We start from the raw sequence: 27306 nt of genomic DNA, 5'->3' as shown, positions 1-27306 counted from the left end.
CGCAGAGGGTTCGCAAAACACGTTGGAGAAAGCATCCGATGTTCTGTCTGAAAACGGGCTGAGCTGGCTTGGTGCATGCGTAGCGTGTGCTACTGCGAACGAAGGCCGGGAGAGAGGAAAGAGAGATGGATCAGCGAAAGAATGGGCACACCCTTGTGCTTCGCTCTGTCACGCTTTTCCTCTCTCGTTCCCACCGGTTCTTTTTGGTTCATTCATGCACATGGCTTGCTGGCGCGTGGGAAACAATAACCGCAGATGCGCGCGCCTTTGGGGAATAGGTGCGGCGCTGCCCTAGACCAGCCGTCGCTGAACTGTCCCCTCTCATTCCTTCCGCGCGTGGCTTGAACTAGGACTCTGGCCGCTAAGGGCGAGATTTTTCCCTTGCTAAAATTTTGTATGGCAGTTTTGCTGTCACTGATGACAAACTTTGCGTTTCGACACAAGCTAACGCGATCGCAATTTCCTCGGCCACTTCCATGCTGGTCGAATATTTAGGGGAATACCCCAAAGAGTAGTGGATTTCTAATAAGGGAGTAATTACTCCTTGACATCCTACCAAGCGTAGACATACGGCCTCAAAGGAAAGCTATACAGTTTCCTCAGTAACTTCGTAGTTAAAGGACGAATTTTTCTTTAACTAGAAAGTTTCTGAGGAAGCTATATAGCCTTCCTTTGTAGCCGTATGGCTGTGCTTGGGTGGATGTCAAGGAGTGATTACTCTCTTAATACTTCTATGCTTCCTCTGTGCAAAGTGGCAGCTGTTACGGGATTGCCCTGGCCGCTGACGACCGCTGCCACCATAAAACGCCCACCACCTACTGCCACGTCTACATAGGTCCACCTGATGTTCCGAAGTCTCGCCGAATCTAATTTCCCCCTGTCTGTTATATTCCAGGTGCATGTATTTTGGTAGGGGGGAATTACCAGATTTTGTCTGACTTGCCTATCTACCCCCCCCTTTGGCATGGGACCCCTATCAGGATTTATTCCAACTTTAGTCAAAATGACTCTTCCTGTCCTCGTGGTGCTAAGCCTCTCAATTTGTGAGGTTTACACTGCTTCCGCCAGTTCTAGCCATGTGTAGTTCTAATGCTCTGAGTCTCTCTGTGGATGTGCACTTGGGAAGTCCCAGCGCTCTTTTTACTCATTTTCTCATTGGAGACTCAAACTTTTCTTTCCACCGCTTTCAAATCTAGATATGGCATTGCGTAGCTCACTCTGCTGAAGTTGTACGCCTGTATCAGTTTCTCAACTTTTTTTCCTTTAACTCTCAGCCCCTGCTGGCCACCCGCCTAATTAGGCTCAGACTGCATCTCACGATTCTCCAGCCTCTTGATAGTCTCGCCATTATGTCCGTATGACGAGAATCAGGCCCAAGATTCTGATTTGCTTGACTATTGGTACCTCCTTACCCGCCGCTTTAATTTTGATCTTCGGCGGTGCCGTGCACCTTAAGTGCTTCGGATTGTGTATAAACAGTTCTGACTTCTGCAGCGAGCACGCTAGGCCTCCCTCGGCTGCATAATCGACTATGATGTCGGTGGCGGCCTGGAGCAGGTTTTCGACGGCCGATTCACTTCCCCGGTTGACCCAAAGGGTGATATCATCCACATATTGTAAGAGAAGGTTTATTCTACCCGTCGAGGACGGTGTCGAGGTTGGCAAGGAAATGCATGATGATAAAACCAGCACGATGATCTGCACGATCACAAATGCACCGACTGCTTCCTCTTTGTCAGCATCCAGCAAAAAGGGCTCATCTTCTTCACAATATATACTAAATTTTAATCCCTCGAGCTTTGCCAATTGCTCAGGGAGTTACCTCATAGCCACGTTAAAGAATAGGGGAGACAGCACTGATCCCTGGGGCGTATCCTTACTCCCTAGCTTTATTGCGGGGAATTTCAGTTTTTGGAACTTCATGCAGGCAGTTCTGCCCGTTGGCAAGTCTCTGATGTACCGATATGTCCTGGTACCGATAATAATCGTGTTCAGCCCTTCCAAAACCACCTCATACTTTATGTTATCGTAAGCGTTCGTGAGGTCGAGCCCCAAAATTGCTTTCGCATCTTTAGACCTTGACTCTATTGTCATGTTTGGTTTGGAGCACGGTGTCCTGCATACACAAGTGAGGTTTGAACCTGACCATCTCATATGCCCACAGATCGCCCTGCTCCATGAAGCTTATCAATCTGGCCTGGACGACGTGCTCCATCAATTTCCCAACACATGGAGTTAAGGAAATTGGTTGCAAATTTGCTAATTGAGGAGGCTTTCCTGGTTTCGGTATTAAAATAATGCTTGCCATCTTCCACTGTTGTGGGAGCTTGGCTTTTTCCCAATATTCCTTCATGTACTTCGTTAGATACTTAATGGACTCATTGTCTAGGTTCCCGAGCATTTTGTTAATTACCCCCCGTCAGGGTCAGGAGCCGACTTTGTTTTAAGTCTTACATTCTCCGCCTTCACTTTCACCTCTGTGATGGGGGTGTCCAGCGGCTCGTTAGGCACTTCAATGTAGTCATGAAGTGGAGTTCGTGAAGTTTTCTCCACATACGTCTCAAATAATTTCTTCAAGAAATCATCAATACCTTCGAACGCGTGCCTCACTTTATACTGGATTGTGTCTTCGAGTTGTCAGGGTGTAACAAGTTCCGGCAGAATTTCCACTTCTTGGATAGGTTCATGCTTCCCTCCATTTCGTCACACTTGTCCCAGTTTTGTTCGCATAATTTGAAAGTTTAATTTTCTAATTGTGTCTCGCAGTCCTCCTTCTAAGGTTGTGGTTCCATTTCTTTTTGAAATGATGCTCCATGCTTTGTTTAGCTTCCCACATATGTAGAAGATGGCTGTCCGCAATCTTCGAGGCGTTATCGAGATTTTTTGTTACCTCTAACACCTGATTTAGGCACTGTCGCCCATCCCTCAATATTTCTGATGGGCGCCAGTTCCTGCGCCCTCCTGATATCTCTAAATTGATCCTACTCAACGACTGCTGGCGTGCGAGCCCTGCGCGTTTTAAGGCCTTCTTTCAGTGCGGATGTGATTATGTAGTGGTCGCTGCCAAAATTTTGATCTGAATTATGCCATTCTAGACTTTTTACGTTTTTCAAGAATCTCAGATCTGGAGATGTATCCTTACTGATGCTATTGCCAACCCTCATTGGACTCTCAGGATCCGTGTGCAGAGTGAGTCCTAGGTCATGCAGTATCACTCCGCATGCTTATAAAATTAATGATTCTGCCGTTACTTTCACTAACTTTTAAATACATCGGTATTAACCTCACTAGCGATTTATCTCGTACGTACCATGTGAAGCACCTCTATTGCCCACCCTCATTGGACTCTCGGGGTCCATGTGCAGGGTGAGTCCTAGGTCATGCGGTATCCTCCCACAGCTGTCGGCCTTTTGGGCATTGGTGCGGGTACCCCCATTCCTGGTGACGTGCATTCAAGTCCCCCACTATCAACAGTGAGTGGCTGCTTGAAATTTTGAGGGCCTTGCATAGCAGAGCCCTGAACCTCACCTTCCTTTGCCTGGGTGAGCTGTATAAATTTAGCAGGAATAGATAGGGTCCTTTTATTTTCCGATTAAAATTTTGACACATTCTTGATCTCTCTCAACTCTAAATCGCGTTCAGTTGCTGTGATATTTCTTTTCACGAGCGTTGTGACCAAGGATTTCTCCCCCCTGCTACTATGAAATGCCCAATATCCTGACAGTTTAGTAGGCCCCCCAGTTTCCTGGAGAGCAATCGCCAATGGAGTAACAGTGGAGGGTACTGTTGCAGATTCGGCCACCTGCACCGGAAGCTGCGACAGTTCCACTGCCAGATTTGATTTTCATTTGCGTGCCTGGCTATTTTGCAGTTGCAAGACAATCTGCTTCATATTCTGTTGGCACCTGTTTATGGGGGCCACCTCACCCCTTAACCTTTGGCATTCCTCGGTCTGTTTCTGAACTATCCCTAGGACAGCTTGAATTTGGATGTTGATATGGTTCGTAAATTCATTTATCTTGGCATCTTACCTTTCCAGATTTGCCATCCTTTTCTCCATAGCCTGAATAGGGTCAGTGCCTTGAATTTTGCATTTCATGGGTGGCAGGAGGGACACGTCTGGGACCACCCTATCCTTTCCCTGCAGCTGTTGACATGCTGCTGGGGACATCATTTGTCTAATTGGTGCTGAGTAGGAAGGGTTTCCTGCCTCAGTGGTTTCTTTAAGCTTTGGATTTCAGACCATTGCGATTCTAATATCCTCGTTAATTTTTGAACCATTTGCTTTAATTTCTCAATTTCCTCGTGTGCCCAGTTGTTCAGCTCCGTTGCGTAGTAGCTTAGTCTGACGCTGCCTGTGTTCTCCTCCACCGTTGCGCGCGTGCCTTGACAGTCTGCGCATTCCAGATGAGTCACATCTTAGCCGTGGCAGACGCACTGGCGCTGAAAGTGTGCACAGTTGTGCACCTCCGTTGCATAGTAGCTTAGTCTGACGCCCGTGTGCTCCTCCACCATTGCGCGCGTGCCTTGTCAGTCTGTGCAATCCAGAGGAGTGACATCTTATCCGTGGCAGATGCACTGGCACTGACGTATGCCCAGTTGTGCACCTCAGTTGCATAGTAGCTTAGTCTGATGCTTCCCGTGTGCCTCGCCAGTCTGCGCATTCCAGAGGAGTGACATCTTAGCCGTGGCAGACACACTGGCGCTGAAAGTGTGCACAGTTGTGCACCTCCGTTGTGTAGTAGCTTAGTCTGACACTGCCCGTGTGCTCCTCCACTGCTGCGCGCACGCCTCATCAGTCTGCGCATTCCAGAGGAGTGACATCGTAGCCGTAGCAGATGCACTGGCACTGAAGTGTGCCCAGTTGTGCACCTCCTTTGCGTAGTAGCTTAGTCTGACGCTGCCCGTGTTCTCTTTCATCGCTGCGCACGCATCTCGCCAGTGTGCGCATTTCAGAGGAGTGACATCTTACCGCGGCACACGAACTGGCGCTGACGTGTGCCCAGTTGTGCACCTCCATTGCATAGTAGCTTAGTCTGACGCCCGTGTGCTCCTCCACCATTGCGCGCGTGCTCGTCAGTCTGCACATTCCGGAGGAGTGACACCTTAGCCGTGGCAGATGCACTGGCACTGTCGTGTGCCCAGTTGTGCACCTCTATTGTGTAGTAGCCTAGTCTAACGCTGCCCGCGCACTCCACCACCGCCGCATGCGCGTCTGGCCGGTCTGCACATTCCAGAGGACTGATATCTTAGCCGCGGCAAACGCACTGGCGCTGGCGTGTGCCCAGCTGTGCACCTGATTCGTTGCATAGTAGCCTAGTCTGACGCTGCCTGCGCACTCCACCACTGCTGTGTGCACGTCTCGCCGGCCTGCGCATCCAGAGGAGTGACATCTTAGCCGCAGCAAATGCCCAGCTGTGTGCTTCCTTTGCCTAGTAGCCTAATGCTATGTGTATCCTGGCATAGCCAAGCTAAGCCACCGCCATTTTTTTTGTGAAACTGGCACTGCAGAATCTGCAGCTGCTTTGTAATCACCAGCATCAACGGCTGCACTGGCACCATCAGAATTATCTCAGGAGACGGTTACAGCTAAATGAAGCAAAAGTAGCTGTGGCTGGTGCATTTCATGTTTGGTGTGCAGCTGCTTGTGTTGTGCATATTTAGGCTTAGCTAGCTGGCCTGTATGCAGTGCACTGTGCAGAGTTAGAATTCTCATGAGCTGGAAGTCATGGCGCTGTCAAAGCCTATGAAGAGATACTATATGTGCTGAAGTTTTTGTGATCTTATACTTCAGAATCACAAAACTAGTCCAACAGATTTTTGAAGCCAGTTAGGTCTGCTACTATAAGGTCTCTGTAAGACTCTACTCCCCTCCCCCCCTTCTTTGCTGACACAAATAAGAGATTCCGATTTCTGATGCTGTCTGGTTAATAGGCGTTTTGAATCACTGTGAAGGTTCTCGGGAATGAAGGTAACAAAAACTAATTTAACAATGAAGAAAAAACAACACGCATAAGTAAGAAAAAGGAAAAGAAACTTGCATAATGAACAGGAAAATAATCTAAACAGGAAAAGGAAAGGTCCGCTCTCGTGTTTGTCTCCGGGGTGCTGGTGCGTCCGACGAGGTGGAAGCAGTGGCTCTGGGTGCGTCCCAGTTCGACGAGTCGGGTCAACGGTGGCTCTGCAGCAGGCCTCTGTGCTGCAGCTTGGATCCGACAGCTACGCATCTGGTACGCATGCTTCAGACGGCCGGGGCAGCGTCTGATGGAGATGCGGGTAACACGTTCGGCCACCCAGCTTGTGGCTACGGCATCACAGCTGCTGATAAGGTTCAAGTCCAGCTGCGCCTATGTCCTGTAGCTCAGGCAAATTTGTCTGGAGTCAGGATCGGGTCAATCTGGGTCTGGAACATGGAACGTCTGTGGCGGAAGCCCAAGCCTGGTCACTCGGGTCACCAGCAGAATATTCGGCCGTCGAGGGCTATCTGGGTCTGTAATCCCGGATGCCTGTGGTGAAAGCTCAAGCCACTCGATCACTCGGGTCGCCAGCAAACAGATGCAGCTGAGAGACTTTTTCTCCCTGACTGTTCTCTTCCGTGTCCTCGTCCCGACTCCCTGCTCTGGCTGTGTTCTCGTCTCCTCCTGCTGTTTGCTCCACTTGACACTTGTCTAATGCATCGCGCGTTTGTTGCTTTTTCCACGTGGCACTTTCTCAATGCTCCACAAATTTGTTTCTTTCTTCTCTTTGTCGTCTTCAGAGTCCTATTGACGTGGCGCTTGCTCCTCACAATCACTTATGTCATGTAATACAGCTGGGCTTGGACCTAGTGCTCGGCTGCTGAGCCTAAGAACACATGTTTTGCCTGCAGCCACAGCAGCCATGTTTTGATGGAAAGTAACACAAGACGTCCATGTACCGTGCTGTACTGGTGCACTTTAAAAGAACCGCAGGTAGCCACAATGCACCCAAAGCCATCCTGTGGCATCCCCGTTAGACCATGTCACTTTGGGACATTAAACTCCATTGACCAGAGACATGCTTACACAATGAAATCAAGATGACTTGACCACCCTTTTGCGAAAGTGGCAGAATATTGTTTGATCTTTCAGTAATGTGCTTCATACTTGCCACCTTCCTGAACTCGGCCATCTTGTTTGGTCAGCTGTGATATGTGAGAAAGCCCAGTAGTGAAATGTCATGAGATGTGCTCATAAACGATAGCTGAGTTGGGGTGTCATCAGTTGGATATGTGATCATGTAAATATTCCACTTATATTATTTGATGAACTGTAGCCTGTGCACACCTTAAGTGACATACTGTCAAGCATGACAGTGTCACTGATAATTTCTTCTACCACATTGTGCTGAACTGTGTGTTCATACTTGATGTTGTTTGTCTCATCGCAGTTTCATCTGTTTCATCTTCACTTTTTCTTTGAAGGGGGGGAAGGAGGGTTGATAATGTCACCTTTAGTTAATTTAGACATTTCTCATTTGACTTTTCTTCAGCCTTTTGAAGTCCAATATAGTTAGGTTTTACTGCCCATCATATTGTTCTGTTTTAGTTGCCACATAGTCGGTGTCAGCCTGTGGATTTCGTTTTGTCGCTTATTTTGCACGACACATTACAGGTTGTGTTCCGTCATGCTTTCTGCTAAAGCAATACAGTAGAACCACTTTATAGTAAAGTCACTGGGACCAGCAAAAATCTTTACTATATCAGGGTTTTTACTATGTCAGTTAGTGGTGATGACGTAGTCCTAAAGATGCTGTCTGGTAGATAAATGGGCACTTACTGAACATGTCTTTTTCCTTAATGAAAAAAAAAAGCCAAAATACCTTTCATTTCTCTGTTATCATCTCTTCGTGCAATTTTTTTCAGTTATAAAAATTTTCCACACCTTGTGGAAGTACCTCTTAAGCATGAGGACAACGTGGCTATGATTACAACCAAGTTTGATTCTATGTGAAAACCAAAGCCTTGCATGAACGCAGTGTCACGTTTTGCTCTTTGTCTTTTAAAAGGCAATAAATGATAAATGTGCATGGCAGTCAAGTGCTGCAAGACCAAACACGCTGCACCTCCACTTCTTACCTCCTCTGCCTCATGCTTCGTACTGCACAGTGCTGTGAATGTTTGCCTGTTTCTTCCCCTTCCATATTTCTTAATGCACTTGTACTCTTTTTTACTTTCTGAACGGACCATGCTGCCTCCTTTCCCCTCACTGCACCTCCACTTCTTACCTCCTCTGCGTCAGGCTTCGTACTGCACAGTGCTGTGAATGTTTGCCCGTTTTTTCCCCTTCCATATTTCTTAATGCACTTTTATTCTCTTATTTTCTGAACTGACTGCGCCGTCTCCTTTCCACACGCTGCACCTCGACTTCTTACCTCCTCTGCCTCATGCTTTGTACTGCACAGAGCTGTGAATGTTTGCCCGTTTCTTCCCCTTCCATATTTCTTGCTTCACTTTTACTCTTACTTTTTCAACGGATCGTGCCGCCTCCTTTCCACGTTTGCAGATTTTTTTTTTCTACGCGCAGCGCACTTTTTCTCACGGCTCCGATTCCTTCATAAAATAGGCTTCTCCTGAATGCTGCTAAGCCTGGTGGCAAAGCCACTTGAAAAAACACTGTTTTATTTTTATTTTTTCAAATACAAAAAAATCTTTGCCTCGCGATTCTAGGTAGTGCACGGGCGGCGATGTCATATCATGGGAGTCGTCCCGGCAGTGAAGCGCACTTTACTATAACCGATTTTTGCCAAAAAAGGGGGCAACAGTTCCGCCAACTGCATCATTTTGATACAGCAGCATATTTCTGCACCATAAGCGTAAAATTTTTGAATTTGCGCCAAAATGTGCCGAACAGCCGCAAAAGTTTGCCATGCTCAGGGACAACTTTCGGCGAGTGTGGTATGGCCAGTCGCGAAATTTTGAGACACCCCAGCACGTCACTGGCCTTTTATTTTTATTTTGAGATGGTGTCATGCCGTTCTAATGCCTACTCATATTTCCCTTTCTATGATTCACGTGCTTCCTCCACTCTGAGTAAGCTGAACTGTTGCGGTTTGAGGATGCTTCAACGCAAGGGTCACGGTTCATGCGGTGAAGCACCCTTGTAATGCAAAGGGGCCGTTTGTAACGAGACACCACTGCTACTGCGTTGCACTGAGAAAAGGGCCGTGGTAGTATTTCTGATTTTGGAGTAATACTTTCATGCTTTGTTTTAAGCACTGCATGCTTTTAATGGGTGTAACTAGTTTTTTTTATGTGTCTTCTGGAAATTTTCTGTATTTTGTTGGGCCATTCATGTGCAGCAAGGTTGTTTTTATGCGGTTTAGTCGATAGACTCAAGACTCACTTTCCCGTCATAAGATAGTGTAGGAGATGCATCAGTTATGGCTTCTGTTGGTGATAATATAACTTGAGGTGGTACACAGGATTCTTTTTTTGGGGGGGGGAGGGAAGGGTTGGCATGTCGGAAAATGCACAGCAGCCAGATTTTGAATTCCATAATTCCATAACACTGCAGTGCAGCCCAAGACCATCAGAATTAATATTTATGGATGCCGGAACATCGAAATACTGTAAAGTCTGCTCACTATATAGCCTAATATCCTGAGTCATTGCCCAACTCCCCTTAATCAAAATATAGAGTCAAAACCAGTGTCATCGCCAGCTTCTAGAAAGCATATATCACCAACCGAGGACACGCTCTCTCACCACTTTTCTTTGCTTACGACTTGCGTTCGTACCTGCTTTCAGCATTTGTCCTTTCGCCTTTTGGTTGCTATTTTTCGTGCTTTTTTTTTTTGCTTTTGACTTAACATTTTTTGGCACTGCACTCGCTTTTGGGCACAGGCTCATAGCGGTCATGGCTTTGAGCTAGGCTGTACCGGAGCTGCCGTCGCACGACACAAGCTGTGGATTTCGCAGGCAGTAAAACATTGTTTTATTAGACATAAGAGCAAGAACCCATGGTTGAGATTGTTAACCATGCTAGATGCAAAAAGAAAAACCACATTCTCTTGCTTTTTCTTTTTTTTTCTGCCGCGAAATTTGAAAAATTAACTTCCTTGGTTGTAGGGCTCACATTCTTTTTTTGTATACCACGCCATGCGGTATAAAGCGCCTGTGATAGGTCGCCCTTGTTACATTTCCTTTGGATCACATCCATACGGTCTGATATTCACACTATTTTTTTTTGTCCCGATTTTAAGGTTTCTTCCCTGTTTAAGAACTCCAAACTTTAAATTCAAGCTGCAAAGTGCGGGTTTTTTATTTCTTGTGAGCTTCTCCAAATATGGATTTTAATGCTCCAAAACTAAGATTTTGCTGCACCAAAAATGGCTTCAAATCATATTTCTGCTGTTGCATCCCTGCAAAAACATCTTTGCTGTAAAGGGGAAAAAATGTACAGTCTTCCACAGAAGATGAACTGGGACTTCAGTTTCACTTTACTATATCAGAGTTTTTACTATAGCGGGGTTCTACTGGCAGTTCTTGCGAAATAGGCCCCAAATGCTGGTGGCATCACAAACAGTAAAAGAAGGATTGTCAATGTGCACAATTGGTTTGCTTGTGGGTGTTCCGTCAGTGTGTTCAGGCATGGTTGTCACTGTCAGTCACACTGGGGCCACATTACGATCCTATCAATGGAGAGAACTTGCTCAACAGATTTGTGCTATGTACCTACTTCTGATGCTGCATAGCAAGCACTTTTGAATGTTGTCCCTGGAGCACTGTGGCAAGAAGGAAGCTCAGCAACACTGCTGCTTGCCTTTCTCTGCATCAACAAGATGGATATGTCTGGAGGTATCATTCCATTGCTATCTCGCTGATACCTTCCCAAAGAGAGCAGTGTGGGTACAGCAACAGTAATTAGCTATTTGGTCCCACTGTTGGTGGTCATTGGTTAGCTTCATTTCCAAGAAGATGACTTCTGTTGTGTTGTGTTAGGTCTATTGGCACATAAGCAACTGAGGCTATCATGCGCCAAGCTCGAGGTTTCTGTGTGGTAAGGCTCTGGTGCAACTGTATAGCTTTCTTTATGACCGGGGTAAAAATCTTGGTGGGTCATTGTAGTTGTGGCTGCGATGCCACAGCAACGCTCAAAAAAGGGTACCGTATTATAGCCCAAGCTGCAAGTAAAGCGCGGGCATTTTATTTTTTTTATTGCGTGAGCAACATTAAGCCAGGTTTCAGCCCATTGTGTAAACCCGGCCGGTAGCCACGTTTGACCTTGAGCAGCCGAAAAAGAGGAGGAGGAGCTTTTGCATGAATGAAACTTAAAAAATAATAAACCTTGTCTCCCAACGGGGAATCGAACCTCCATCCCTTGGATTCCCAGCCCAGTGCTTTACCAGTGCGCTACGCCGCGGATCATAAAATGCTCTTCATAATTCCCCTTGTCTACAGTGAGAATGATAGTGAGATTCCACAAGTGACAAATACTGGGCTTTTTCTGTCCTGTATACAAATTATAGAACTCCAAGGAACTTTACTGTGTTCAGTGAAATGCTGGTTGTGTTCGACAAGGGGTGCACGATGTACCATCACGACAGGTCATGACATCACAAGGCGGTTAAGAAGAAAAGGAAGGGGAAGAAGAAAAAGAAGAAAAAGAAGAAGGAGGAAAAGAAGAAGAAGAAAGAACAAAAAAAGAAGCTATGTCGGCTTTGCTTACGCAACCTACCGGGTTTAACTAAAGCTAAAGCCCACCTAATTTTTTTTTCACTTTGAGTGTTAAGTGTTATACTTTATTATTGGGGCTTTATTTTAATCATTTGCGTTTTACGGTCTGCAAAATAAAACGTCAAAATCAAGGGACCAGAGTGGCAAGAAATGAGCACATTTGAGATGGAAACTGGCAGGCAAGGAAAAACATGAAGGGGCAAGGCGAGTTGAGTTAACTAGCCTACAAGGGTTAGGTTTACATGCTATGTCCTATCAGTAAATTGCACTTCAACCATTTTTCCCCCCAAGGAATTCTATTACCAGCGAGTGAAAGCAGGAGCAGAAGTTCGCGTCTACTATCTGCGTCGTCGTGCCTTCGAAAGCACACCTCGATACGATGGTGTGGGGTTCTGACCTCAGCACAAACGTGCGCGGGCTTCTCCCAAAGCGCCTAAGCAGTCCTTTGCAGAGAAACAGAGGGAAATTTTATGACAGGTACCGAGTTTCATGTTTGGTGCTTGAACTGAAATGAAGCTGCATTGAAATATAATCAAGGAACAAGTACATTGCCCTAAAGGAGTAGAGATGTGATAATTTGGTGCATTGCTTTTTACAATAATGTGCAAGACAAATACTGTACGTCAGGCAAGATGTGGAGTGCACCTATACCAGCTAAATAATTTATAATTAGACTTTTTTCTCGTGCAGTTTCGGTTTCGGTTTCAACTGCTGAACAACGGCTGTGACGTCACAGACGAGTTCCGGTCATGTGAGTCATGAAAAATATTGCCATACAATCATTGTATGTTCATTTTTCGAGATTATTGCTCCGGGGCAGCTCGCGTGAATGGAGTTGTGGAATAAAAGTTTTTGTGCGCAGCATGTGACCTCCATGTGTCTTTAACATCACAGCCACCATACAGCAGTTGGAACGGAAACTAAAATGGCACAAGAGAAAAAAAGTTTAGTTAATTATTTATTGCTTCTTCATAACACCATGAGGTTGTTTACATTTCATGGTACCCTGAACTGCATTCAAAAGACAGAACGCAGAACAAAAATTTGATGTCTGCTCCTTTATCACAGCAGTTGCTCGAGATGTGCTTGCATTTTTCTATCTTTTCCCGTCATGTAGGTACACTCAGTGCTGATGTTTTTGACGTAGCTAAAACTCTCTGAAGGCAGGCAGTGATCTCATATGGTTCCACTTGCATGCCGAACAGTTCAAGACACGGGCCAAGGGGCTTCAGTTTGTCATCGGTTCTTTATATTACAGTAACGAATACAAAGTATTTAGCCAAAATTATGCGCTCGTTATCAATGAAGCAATGAGATTCAGTCGTACAGTTAATGAAACTTGCTGTTAAGTTCAAGCTGATTATAGACAGGGTCCTTACTGTTGCCTCAGGCTCAACTGCGGCGTCGCCTCTGGTTTGTGAAAATTACTATTATACCAGATGTGTCAGAGAAGTTTGCAACTAGCTTTTAAAAATGGGCATTTTTAGGCAGAGCCATGCTGTTAGCAGTTTAATTATACCACCATTGGCAGATATCAGAAAATGGTAATGTTAACTAGTAAGGGGGTTAAAATATGAATGTTTTGAACCATTGCAGAGAGGTGCCTGGTTGAAATTAGAGGTTTGTAGTTAGCCATTAGTGGGCATTATGGCATTATGGCTTGACGCAGTGATGAACCACGTGGTGCTACACTTTGTTTCTTGACCTGCGAACATGATGCAAAGCACTGTATACGATGCATTCCAGTCGAAGAATTTTACGAATTCGTATCATCTTGAAATTCGGGTCTGCCAGGTTCATATCACTGATATTTTATGGTATTGAAAACTAAGTGCAAATCAAATATATTTTCAAATACCGCCCAGTTGAATTGCAGATGAAGTCTTCTGCAAACCATGGCCAGAAAAAGGCATATTTATAAGAGGTATATGGATAACAAATCCTTATAAGGGAAAAATGAATGCTACAAATAATCAAATTTTTTCGCAAATGGAGTGTTCTCTTAATCATTATGAAAATAGTACAGATAGTACAGATAGTTAGAAATGAAGACATGTTTCCCCACAAAACACAAATATTGCAAAAGAATTTTTTTTCACCTGTGTTCAGCATGCTAACATGTTAAACCTGCAAGGCCTACCAAGCATTAAATAAGAAAGCAGTTTATCATGTAGGTACTAATATCTTGTTTGCAATATTTGGTAACATTTGTGAAGTGAAAACAAATGTGAAATATCCCAATGCTGTTGTGAAGTATTGAAAGGTAGGGATGTTACTGGTCGATTAACAATGATCCAAGGCAGTGGCAATATATGACAAGACAGCTCGCGAAACAGACGGAGGATCAGCAACGCTTCTGAACAGCAGCGCTTCTGGGACTGTGGGACCATCTCCCCCAATGCTCTCTCTTGACCCCTGAATGCAAAGCATCGGAAGTGTAATGCCATCCAAACACTGCATTCACGATGGCACGTAGCCTGCTTACCACTCGCACACTGATTTCACAAATCTAACTTGTATGATGAGCCCCAACCGTGCAAATGCTGCCACCAACTGTGAAGGCATGAAAACGAAACTGCGTTGTTAGGGGCTGCAGAGCTCACACTTCACTGCATGTGGTGTGGTTGCATAGGCTGGCTTCGAGCCCGACGCTTCTGTTCTGACCAAACTTGACCATGATCAGAAGGGTTGTCACGAAACAAGCGCAGTTACACATAGGTCACAATTTTGCTTCCTTAGTCTGTTCTTCACAAGCCAGTTCTATTCTATGCACGTGCACATGTTGATTTAAAATGAGAGGATCGATGCCAGAAAAGTTCACAGCCATTTTTCGAGTGCATTGTGGCTAGACACTGATGTGGTGCTGCATTTCAATTTTCGACCCTCGACTGCGCAGCAGTGGTGGCTCTCAGTGGCCGTCAACTGATTACCGTGCAAGCTTTTGCCGCATGCTGGTAGTTGCTTCTTTGAGGAAACAGAAAGCTCTCTTTGGAATGTCACGATGCTTCACTATTAGGTCGACAAGAAATTCACAATTTCTGAGCATTTAGGAGGTTCACCCACACTTTCACTAGTCACACTATTCACAAATAGTTTAAATAGTGAAAGTGCAGTGCAAACTGCATTGAATAGTGTATAGTACTATTTGAAAACTTTTGGAATTTCAAGATTTCCGCTTCCCATCTCTTAAGTACTGATGCCACAAATCATGGGTAGTTGTCTGTTCTTCTGCATTGCAAAATTATCTTCTCTCTCTAGAATGACTACTCCGTCACTTTCTTTATCAAAAAAAAAAAGAATTCGATTATTACCAGTGCTTTGCTCAATTATATGCATGCTTTGTTTCCATTTCTTAGCTAAATAAACATGCTTTCCCCTAAAGGGAATGCAACGTGAAGCGTAGACACCATGAAAGGTCCACTTTGGGTGTGCATCTATTCCATGTCTATTTTTTCTCCCCATAGCAGAGTCTTCCGAGTCGCATTAACAGTGCAAGTTAGGAAAGAACAGGTTGGATGCTTGTATCCTTGTTGTCGAGAGGAAATTTTAATGTAACTAAAATTCAAAAGTGGCCCCTAGGCAGCACCAGAGACCATACAGACATAGTGCATTTAATCAAAATTGCCGATTGGGCGAGTTGGTGGGACATAATTCGAAATTACCAGCGTAAAAACAGACAGAGACAAGAGAAGAAACACTCCTCGTCCTGTTTTCGGTGTTTCTTCTCTTGTCTCCGTCTGTGTTTTCGCGCTGGTCATTTCGAATACTGCATTTACTTTGTTACTAAATGACGACATTCTACACATATTCGAAGCACTGCAACACAGGCTCGTGAAGTGTGAGTTACGCACACCAGAAGGGAGGTAAGACACAAGTGCACATCATTGCTGGATTCACCCGTCTTTAGAAATAAGGGGCTGTAGTGCAAGCTGTCCAGTGTGGTCTATTGACACATGAAGAGGGGCCTGATACAGGTGTGCTGCCTCCATGCTGTCTTTGGCTTCTTTTACAGTAAAGGTGCTTTAATCAAATGGGACCTTTAAGCAAGGCGCAGGCCTTAATTGTGTGAGCAGTAGGCACCAGTTTGAAGCAAGACTGGTTTTTCTTTTATCAGCATTATGTAACAGGCCCACTTTTCTGTGCAGGTGCTGCAGAGTTGCTGGGCCAGACGAGGGCAGATGCACCTTCTAGAAATTCATGTAAAGGTGAAGGTTTATCACAGTGATGCTATTGCGGAGTTGTGGGTGCCTCGAGAGAGTGGAAAAATAAAAACTCCTCCTGTGAACCGGGCTAGTTGGTAATAACCTGTGGGCTGCCAGTGGCAGCAGGTTTTTGTGTGTGGGCACTGTTTTGCTACTGGAAATTACTGCAGCTGGCAGCAGGTGTGGCTGAACCATGGCGCCGTAACTTCTAGCTGCAGCACAAGGTGGCACCATCATTGCAAATGCTTTTGATGTATACCCATAAGGGTGCACTGGGTCATCAAAGCAGCCACTTTACCAGCTATTCACGGCGCACTTTGGTATAAAGTTGACATCTGCCTGTCTGCCTGCCTGCTTTAAAGAACTCTGATGTGTTACACAGGCTGTCCAAGTGTAGGCTATTGGCATCAGAAGAGAGGCCAGACACCGGTGTGCCTCCATGCTGTCTCTGGCCTCCAATGCAGTAAAAATGCTGCTCTAGTCATGTTGGAAGCTCTGTCGCAGGCTGTAAACGTAAAGCTACAGACCCTAAAGAGGGTGAATTGAATGCCACATAGGCATGCCTCCATTCTTTACCTGCCCTTCTTGAGAATGAGGGTTCTTTTATTTGCGGTGAGAGCTTTATGTGTAGGAAAAGGCCAGACACATATGTGCCTCCATGGTGTGTCTGCCCCTTTCTCTCCAGAATACAGTTGCTGCATTCACAAGAGGAATGTGTCACAGATGGTAGAGGTCAAAGGGACATGAGTGTGCCACCCTGCTTTGGTCTTTTCCTGGCTGCAGGGGGCAGATATCACACCTGATGTACAAATTTCTAGTGGTCTGGTGTCTAGAAGGCGTGACGCCATACCCCAGCAATGCCTTCGTTGTCAAGGCTATAGAGGTCGCCCTCTGACACACTGCAAAGGTGTGATGGCTACATGGAATGGTCATCCCGGTTGCTCAACTGTCTGCTGCACGTCTCAAAAACTGTCGCTCCTTTTTGTGCTCAATTTGTGATGTGCAGCACGGTGTGACCTTGTGTACCGGAACAAGTGGCAGATTGGGAAGTGTCAAGTGTGTGTTTCCTTCTACCCTCGCAGTGGAGGCCAGCCCATCTTGACCTTGTGATGTTTTCCAACATTCCAGTCCATCACTCTAGATTTCACTGCAGCCAAGTAGAGAAAGGGGGGGGAGTTACTTTGTTTGAGTATTTCACTGTCTCCATTTATTGGTCCAGGGTTTGCAGCTTGGCACACCAGCAAGCCGTAGGTGCCTGCTACTTCTATGTGCCAAGATTTAGTTTGGCGACATACCACCTCGCATGTGTTGCTCGTGCCTCAAGCCGATGCAGCGCCACTCGAATGCACCGCATTCTGCGCACCGTGATGAGACTATTGGCTGCGTATGACACGATTTCGGCAGCTCCTTTGATCCCAGATCCGTGAGCTCTGGACATACTGCATCAGTGGAAGCAACTTGTACGGACATTTTCACACAAGCAGAGGCTTAAGGGACAAGTGCTCTGTGTTGTGCTATCAAGTGCTGCCGTAAAGAGGCGTGGCTGTCTAAAACAAAAGGTGCCAGTTTGTCTTGGTGTTGGAAATTGCGATGCCAAGTCCCTGCACACTGCGACTCGTTTTGAAGGAATTTTGCTTGTAAACCCTTTTTCCTATACTATGCTGCATGGATCATTTGTGAGGGGCTTCAAGGGGCAGGAAAGAGAACAACCTGCTCTGGCAACTTGGTAGAGTGGCCTAGAAGTTACACACGTTCCGAGTCTGGTGAACAGCAGTGAAATTTGCTGTCCAGGTTAGATGTAAACCAGCAGAACCTCTCACCCTGTCTCTCTTCTGGCTGTATCATTTGGATGTCATTACGGTGCTTTTGGTGAGAAGAAGCTGTGCTTGCTAGTTGTTTACTTTTATTCAACATACTCTGGTTTTTACACACAAAGGATGGACCCATGTGAGCAGTCTGCACAGTTAAGGAGAGCCTGGTCTGGGCAGTTTTGTTGCTGCCTCTTATAGGCTTATGTAGGGTTCCTGGCATTTCTATATAACATCTAGCTGAATAACCTTTGGATATAGTTGAAGGCCCCACTGCCATCAGTAGGGAGGAAACAGTGGTGTGAACAAGTTTTTTTGTAAGAAACAAAACAAGCACAGTGCAGTGACCACAATTCATTAGCATTCAAGTGGTTTGGTTAAGATGTTTAGCATCCGGTCTGGTAAAGTTGATATTGGATCTGTGGTGTACACACTGGCAGGATGTTAGTAGCTTGTCTAGCATGCCATCTGACTGCACTTTTGCTCCGTGTTGTTAGGGCTTGTTCCTCTGCTATTTAACACCTTTCACCAGCAGTCCGAGTATGTTTATTTTTTTTACAATTGGACAGGCCATGTGGCCTTCTTTTTTTTTTGTGCTCTGGGGTACTTTTTTTTAAATCCTGATATGCAGTGATGTCTCACATTCCGAATGGTATGGTAACTTGAGCATTGTGTGGTGTCTGTCTCTGCTTTTATGCTGCTTATTGGACCTCGGCAAAATTGACGCCATCACATTAGTCATTCCTCACACCGCATGCTGCCCTGCATCAGTGTGCTGGCTTGTCTTTATGCTTGCATTTTAATTGCGATGCGGAACTGCATGCCTCAGTGTCCGTGCTCGGTTACCCCTGCTCCCGCATCATTAATGGTTTGCATTGCAGATGCGGCACGCTATATATGAACCGACCCGTGAACCTGGCCCTGCAGCTCACGTTGGCGTGCCTACCAGTCTGGTTCTGGTTTGCACAGTGCCTACGTCGGTACCGGGACACGCGAGAGGCTTTTCCGCACCTGGCCAATGCCACCAAGTATGCCACCACTTTCTTTGTCGTGCTCTTTTCTACACTGTTCAGTGTCTACCGGAGGGAGTTTTGGTTGGCTTTCTCATTTTTTTTTAGCGACAGTGAGTCTACTTCATGCACTTGCTCAGAAAAAGAAAGAAAGTGGCTGTCTGTCTGCTTCATGGAAATCGTTAGAATCGTAATGGCTTTAGATGCATACAGAAAGACTGTACAAAGGCTTTGCTTCACAGTTTTGTGTTGCTTTCCTTCAGTGGGTTAAGGTCTCCGGGCAATAGCAGTGGCAGGAATGTAGCTCCAAACTGTGCGATGTATGCTGCTGCAGTTGAGTGTGTTTTTATGGTATTGCCCCATGCTAAGCCTGAGTGCAATTCCAACCAGTTATGAAAGCCGCAGTTTGTGCCAGGTAGTGGGAGCTGCTGCCTGATGCAGAAAGCATGCCTCGTGAACTTGGTGCCCTATGTGGGACTAAACAGATGAGGAAGAGGAGCTAATAAGGAAAGGGAAGACGCAGTAACAGTGAAAAATTGAATGGGGAAAGATGCGGAGGGGTTGGACACAGGGCACTGACAGTGTTGACACGCTACACTTTCTTCATGGTGCGATACGTACCTTTGCTTGTTTTGAATGGATGACAAATGTAACTGGCTAGATGCAACCCAATTTAGCTTCTGCTTACTTTGCGAAGTGCCACCTGTGCACTGGTTTGCTGTGCGTGAATTTTTTCTCTGCAGTGCAATATACTGAAGCCAGTTTTATCTGAAGAGAACATGCAGAGCACAGCCAAAAAAAGGTTATAGATACAAGTAAAGAGACCCGCCGCTGTGGCTGAGTGGCTCAGGCACTCGACTGCTGAGCCCGAGGACATAGATGCAATCCCAGCCATGGCAGCTTTGTTTCAATGGAGGCGAAGTACAAGACTTCCGTTTACTTAGCGATGGTTGTGCAATATAGCCACATGGTCAGTCAATCTGGAGCCCTTTGCTATAGACCTTTGCAATAAGAGCCTTCTGGGAGTCGACATGTTGCTCACTGGGCTGTTGTATGCACCTGACATCAGCACAGTGGAAGCAGCAGCAGAACCAGTTTGCAACAGCCCAAGGAGGAGGCGTTTTGACATCCTCCTCGCCTGATGCAAAGGTCTATAGTAGTCCCTCATAGCCTGAGTTAGTTTGGGATGTTAAACTGCACAAACCAAACTGAATAAATTGATGTAGCACGGGAATAACAAGGGTACTGTTTTGGTACCCCTTTCTTTTTGTCTCTTGCTATGTTCTGGGCTTCTCCACACAGGTCAATCTCAATGTGTGTGTATGTATATATATGGACTACGCATTTAACTGTGAAAAGCAAAATAATATGGAGTGATATTGAGAGACAGAAAAAGGGCAGTGCGGGCTAGGGAACAAACTGAGCTGATGATTTTCCCTAATATGAGTGGATGTGTAAGCTGCCCTCATTCTGTTGAGCTCCGACCAGTGGATCAGAGTCCTTCGTAAAAGCATTTGCATAACAACATCACATCACAAATGGAGATGAAAAGAGAAATTACTGCAATTCATGTAATGCAGAGAATACAGATACAATCCATCATTTGTTAGGGCCAGATAGTGGTGGCTACACCAACAGTGGGAGATGAAATTGGGAAATTTTCTGGGATCGACTGGTAATGGCTGCCACAAGGAATATACCAAGTGGAGGTGAATGGGAGATATGTTTGTCCTGCATTGGATGCAATTAGGCTGCTGCTAGATGCTCCACCTCTATGCTTTGTGTGTGCATTTGATGATATCAGCATTCCTTCATATCCTGCCTCAGTGTTGTCCATGATCTCCCACGTTCAGATAGCTACCCGTCATCCAGCAGCCACCCGTTCTTCATCCTCTGGATTTTGTCAGCTGTGGCCAGCTCATGTTTCTCTTACACCTGGGACGTTAAGATGGACTAGGGCCTGTTTGATTCCAATGCCGATGAAAACTATTTCCTGCGTGAAGAAATCGTCTACTCCTCGTCTATGAGTAATATTTTTTTTTATTCTTTGGTATGCTGTTTGTACAACACACATGGCAGTCTGCTGAATGTTCTTCGAATACTAGGGGGTATCTAGCTCTCAAGGAAGAAAAGCTTTAACCCTCCTAAACCTGGTTAGGCAAAGTGAAATCGCCGTCTTGCTTGGTTTTGCTTTGGCCAGGCTTACATTTAGACATGGGCAGAATCGTTTTTTGCAGCAATTAAATTGAGGAGACTGTGGAATCCAGATGATGTCAGCTGCAAGAGAGAACAAACACGGGATGGTGTATCTGCTGCAAAAGGTCAAGGGTGGCATACCATAGGTGGTATGATGATTAAGCTCAACGTTCTTAGATAAGAGACAGTTGGGAAACTGTGGAGTAGGATGTGAGCCCAAACTGTCACCAGTCTGGCGTCCACGAATCCCAAAACAACCGCCGCGCCCCTTGCCCCCCCATTGGTGGGTGAGTAAGGCAGAAATTTGAAATGCTACTAATCGTCTTCTTTCAGCAACGTAACAGAAATTCAAACCGTTTTTCCATTTTTTGAAATACACATTTGTACGCATGAGGAGCTGTCGCCTTTGCAGACGTATCTCAAGCAGGCAGGCAGCAGACAACACGCATGTCATATGCGTACAAAAATGTTTTTAAAAATGCAAAAACAGTTTTAATTTCTGTTGCGTTGCTGAAAGAAGACGGTTAGTAGCAGTTAAAATTTCCGCCTTACCCATCCACTGCAGCAGGGGTGAAAGGCGCAGTGATCATTTTGGTATTCGCGGGTGCCAGACCAGTGACAGTTTGGTCCCACTCTGCAACGCGATGCACCAGTGTAGTTTTCCAACTGTCTCTATTTAATAATGTTGGGTTAGGCTATAGTATAGCTACACTGTGACCTCTGGCTCGTTGAAGGTCAAGTGGCCTGCCAGATTGACCTTGGCTGATACATGGCGTAGTGAAGTTTTCACTTCAGAAAATGAGCATTTACATGGGTGCAGCCGAGTGATTGTGAAGGATATTCATACCACTTAAAAACCAGAGCTGACAGAGCTGGTTAGAATTTTGTTTAGACAAAAGCTGTTAAATATGTAGGAGTGAATGTCAAGTTTATACAAAGTGTTGCAAATGCTCTCGGAAGCCAGATAAAAGGCAGTTGGAAACTGATCCTTCAGGCTTTATAAAGGGAGGCAGTGCTGTGAACATTAACGTTATGATCAGGTAGCACACAGGAGTGTGCAGCACACACTTCAATTCTTTCTGCACTGCCAGGACATTGGGTTCTTTTGGCCCAGGTGTGAATAGGGATTTTCCAGTTCGAAGTAAGCATTTTGAATTGTACTACTTGCACAAAAGAGAATTGATTGGCACAGTGAGTATTTTCAAACGCATGTAGTTTCCCCAACCCTCAAGGCGATTGCGCGAAAAAGAGGAAAGCGTGTATTGAAGGTTTGTCACTTGTTGAAGTTGTGTCAACCTGTAGCAAGAATGGCCACTGGAAATTGTAGGAGCCAATCTGCACGTGGAGCCAGCAGTGGTTTGGGACCTAGATCTGGAACCTTTAAAAGCTGTTGTTACACGTCACGGCTTTTAAGTAGCAACTTCACGGCATTTACTAGATTACGTGCCACATTCCTGTTACATCCCTGTGTCACATTCCAAAGTGACACGATGTATTTTCAATTCAGAATCGTGCAAGGATTTGCATGGTAAGGGCTCTTGAGGCTGTTACGCTTACTGCACTTTGGCTTGCTGCTGATTGAAACATATCTGAACACAAGTTAAAAGCATTTATTGCTATTTGGTTGTTGCCTTGATGAGTGTCCTTTCTTTTTTTTTCTTCCGCAACCACATTTGCTGTCACAAACTATTTCTTGTGCTTTGAACCCAAAATTCACTGATCAGACTCGCATAGCTGCCAAGTCTAACTTGGTTCACGTGATGAGAGCCACTATGGACAGTCTTTGGAAGCTAGTGATTACCTATCATAAGATGTCTAATACTGTTACCATTGCATTATAAATAGAATAGTCACTCATTAAAATTTATTGTACAGTCATGTTTGAGTCCACATCAGGATTTAGACAATGCCTGAATAAAGAGAGATACATGGGGACGCCTGACTAGGCTCTAGTGCCAGCACGTGGTCCCTGCAAGCACCTGCTGCAAAGCCAGGAGGACTAAGGACACTGGAGAGGTTTCCATGACATCTTTGGCAGCAAATCACGCCATAAAAGCCGGCATTAGGCTTTAGTTATGTTATGGCTTTGCCGCTTGATGCCACAGTGATGCATCTAATGAATGTGCTACTGATTAAGTGCTACTTTGGTGTGCATCCCTTTGTCTGTGGTCACATGACCACCTCGTGCGTGCAGCTTGTACCTCATAACTTCTGAAACCTCATGGCGGGGGATGTGTAGTTGTAAGAAGACGTTGCCAAATCCTTCGAAGTGCCTCTCTAACCTTGTACCCAGGAAAGAGCCCAGAAATATTCAGCGAGTTAAAAATTCAGAAGCATTCGCTCGGAACATCATGTGGAAACGTCGGCAAAAATTGACATTTATATCATTCTGCATGATGGAGGAAGCTAGAAGGTAGCAGTACAACCCATCCATTCAAGGTGTTAAGCTGTAGCATAAAAGCCTCATAGGAGCAAAAGCTGGCACGAGCCAGCGTAGTCAGAACAGAAGCCTTAAATTGCCACTCACTCGTAGGAGTGCTCGGAAGTGTAACGTGTTTGAAATGCCAAGCTGATGCCCCTGTGAGAGCAAAAGAGGTGGAAGCCAAGTGTTGGAATTGTTAATGCTGTCACGCTCACAGCACGTAAGGGAATTAAGCATCCCTATGTGCCTTCTTCCACTTTTTCTTGCGTCGTTTGTGAGAGTCGCAGTTCTACAAGCTGAAAGTTTTCAGTACCTAATACAGACATGTACCATTTGTTTGGCTGCGTCCTTGCAGGGTAATGATATAGCTTTAGAGAAGAAAATTTTTCAGTGTTTTTGCCATTCCTGAAGAGCTGTGCTGCCCCCCACTGATGGTGAACGCTGTAGTTTGCCATCATGGCGCACAGTTTATCCCTGACAAGAGCTGGGCAAGTTACATGTGCGTGCAATCTTTTCACAAAACATTGGTTCTGTTTGCAGGGCTACTACTACTTTGCCATTTTGACGGAGCTAGCGCTGCGTTTTGGGTGGACATTGTCAGAGTCCCTGACAGAGCTGGGTGTCATCCACTCGGACCTGATGGTCACCATCCTGGCACCTCTGGAAGTGTTCAGGTGTGTTTTTTGGCCTCTTTTTTTTGTTCTCTCTCTTCTTTTCTTGTTTTTGCAGCAGCCATTTGGAGGGGAAAAGAGGATTGTTTTTGTCCAAAGCCAGGCTGGAATGCATAGGCTTTTGTGGAGGAGGCAAGGCATGCTATAAAGTTTTGAAACGTTGTCGCGCCAGTGTTGCCAATGCATCAGTTTGTTAAGGGGGGGACTCTAAAATTTGTGTTCCCCTTATGATGTACTTCTTGCAGTCCATGATGATGTTTGTATTGTCTTGACTACAGTGTGACATTTCTATGAAGCAGGATGGACGAAAAGCAAAGCACCTCTATACTGTTGGTGCACGTTAAAGAACCCCCAGGTGGTCGAAATTTCTGGAGTCCAGCCACTACAGTGTCTCTCATGGCCTGGGTAGCTTTGTGACTTAGATCCTGTAAACCAACTAGAAACCCATTCAGTGATTTACACTTTTATGCTTTGAAAACAATGGCTTGCAATTCAGCATTGTATTACACACCAAATTTCATGGATGAACTTATGAAATAACTGGGGACAACATTTCTTGAACTGTGTTTTATTGTATATTTTTTAAATATGCTCAGTTTGTGATCACAGCCTAGGTAATTGTGTTACCTTTCCTCTGTTATTGTACTACTTATCTCCTCCCTTCCTTTTCAGTCAATTTCACTGCTGTCTAAAGGGAGACACATTCATGGATGACAACTGCTGTGTCAGGACGCTGTGAGGAAGGCCAAGGTTGTCATAAAAAAGAAAGTGTAGTTTTTAAGATACTTCAGGCTGAAGAATTACGAGGAGACAGTTTGGGTAGCTCACGTGTAGCTATGCTACACATAATGGGATGAGGACCCTACCCAGAAAAAGCATTCAGAATTTTATGTAGGTGGGGCCCTAGTGTGGAAACAGTCTAGATGCTCACGTGTGCTGTATATACTCGCATAATAGGCGCACTTTTTTTTTCAGAAAATTCGGCTCAAAGTTCGGGGTGCGCCTATTATGCGGGGTAAAATTTCCGCAAATTTTTCGACTCTCATTCTCGCGCTTTAAATTTAACATATGTCAAGAATATGGCTACTCTCACATAAATGCCGATAAACCCAGCATAAAAATGAAAAAAAAAGCTACTTATGTTTCAATGAACAGACGAGAGATGTTGAGTGCATGCACATGAAAAATTTATTTACATGCACTGATGCTCTACTCATCTGTTTCGAATTCCGATTTGGAGTCCGAGAGCACACACTCATCATCACTGACCGGGGACTCGCTTTCTTTGTCCGAATTCCACAGCATCTCATCTTTGTTCGCATCTAGTGCGTTAGAGATCCCCGTCTTCTTGAAGCTCTTTCTGATGACATCTTCGGAGATCTCTCCAGGCTTCCACTATCCAATTGCACAACATTTCCACAGGCGGCCTCTTAATTTTGCCACCTGGAGTTCGCTGATGCTGCCCTCCAGCCATCCAGTCAGTGCACAGCCTTCGAACATTGTCTTAAAAGGCTTTAAGGACACGTCCAAAGGCTGCAGTACAGATGTGAGGCCGCCCGGAATCACAATATCCATGGCCAGCTCTTTCAACTTTGCTTTAACACTTTCCACAAGGTGTCCGCGTAAACTGTCCAGAACGAGCGTGGCCGGATACAACAGGCCACCTGGTCGCCGGCCCCAGACCGTCTTTATCCAGTCCAGCATCAAATCTTCATTCATACAGCCTTTCTCCTGGACCCTAACATTTATATCACGATGGAGAGTTCCCTTGGGAAGCGTCTTCCTTTTAAAAATGACGTACGACGGCAGTTTGTGCCCATCCGCAGTCACCGCTAGCATAACCGTACATCTTTGCTTCTCTGCGCCAGATGTTCTAATGAGCACACTTCGTGCACCTTTGTCCTCCACAGTGGTGTTTCTTGGCATGTCGAAACAATGGGGCGTCTGATCTGCATTCCCGATCTGGGACAAAATAAAGTTCTTTTGCTGTCGGAGCCGTATCACAAAATGGTGAAAATCCACCACCTTGTCCTCACATGCTGAGGGCAAGCGCTGGCACAATGTTGTTCGCCCCCTCAGGGTTAGCCCATGGCATCGCATGAAGTGCGTTGTCCACCCGAAACTTGCCTTAAAGTCTTTAGCGTCGATGCCCGACGCCCGGGCAATTATAAGCGCCTCAGTCTGCACTATTTCGAGGGACTCGGCACAACAGTCTTGTCGGAGGCGCCGTATGTGCTGAACCAGTTCCTCTTCCACTTGCAGATACTTTCCGGACTTCGCACCGCGGAAGGCCCGTCGTGACTTGTTGGTGGCTTGAAGTTTTTCCTGCTGACTTCTCCAGTAGCAAACACTGGTTTCTTCAACACTGAAATGTCTGCTTGCAGCAGGGTTTCCGTGCTCCACTGCATACTGCACAGCTTTCAGTTTGAATCCAGCCGTGTAGCTCGCATACTTCCCCATTGTAGCACACACGACAAACCTAACTGCATGCTGCTTGCAAAATGGCGAAACTTGACCTCTCAGAAGAATGGATAGATGGTAATGGGTCTACCCTTTGTGTCAGATTGCAGCTTGCACTGCCTAGCGCCTAGCCTAAAATACGCATCGATGGCGATGGCACTGCCATTTGTGTCGCGTCACCCCTGACCAACTTCACTTGTGGCATTGCTTTCGATTTTCTCCGAGAAAACAAATGGACAAGACACTTCTCTTCCTCCTCCTGTCCTAGAATTAATTTCCCCGAGTCTCCCAGCTTTCAGAACTGCCACAAAGAAGGTAGCGTAAAGTGTACATTCTCCATGCGGCAGTTCGGGGGGTATCGGTAGTTGACGGAAAAACTTTTTTCAGCCGTTGATGTTTTTTTTTTGACAGTCCGCGTGTTGTTGTACTTGGCCATCACAACCGATACTGTCGTGCATGGAGCAAGCAAAAACTTCGTTTCCTTCCTACAAGCTGTCGTACTTCGCCGTCATTGTCATGAGTGTTCCTTGCCAAAACTTCCGGGCTTGTTCACAGTAGCTAGGTTTCAGATGCGGCATCTCGCGTTGTGGAATGTATGTGCGTTTTCTTTTTTTTTCACCTTTGTTTGAGGCAGGCGCGTCGGCTTTCAATCGTGTAAATACGGCATTGATCTCAGTGCCAAGTTCGGGGTGTGCCTATTATGCGCGGAAATAAAAAAAAATTGATATTTCGCACTCAAACTGGGAGTGCGCCTATTATGCGAGTAAATACGGTATCAATGCTAATTGTAAGTGCAGAATATATTGTAACGGGTATTGCGCCAAACGTCCAGGCAAATCCCT

The 27306-nt window shown here is 45.6% G+C and overlaps 1 pseudogene; it reads left to right on the top strand.

Moving 5' to 3' along the window:
* LOC146184112 (solute carrier family 53 member 1-like) overlaps positions 1-24256 on the top strand; it is a 94202-nt pseudogene extending 69946 nt beyond the window's left edge.
* The last annotated feature ends 3050 nt before the right edge of the window (positions 24257-27306 follow it).

This window comes from Amblyomma maculatum, chromosome 7 (genome assembly GCF_055883805.1).
Source record: "Amblyomma maculatum isolate TAMU_Amacu chromosome 7, ASM5588380v1, whole genome shotgun sequence".
Classification (NCBI taxonomy): domain Eukaryota; kingdom Metazoa; phylum Arthropoda; class Arachnida; order Ixodida; family Ixodidae; genus Amblyomma; species Amblyomma maculatum.
Note: the sequence above shows the minus strand (reverse complement) of the source record. Positions and strands in the feature narration are given on the sequence as shown.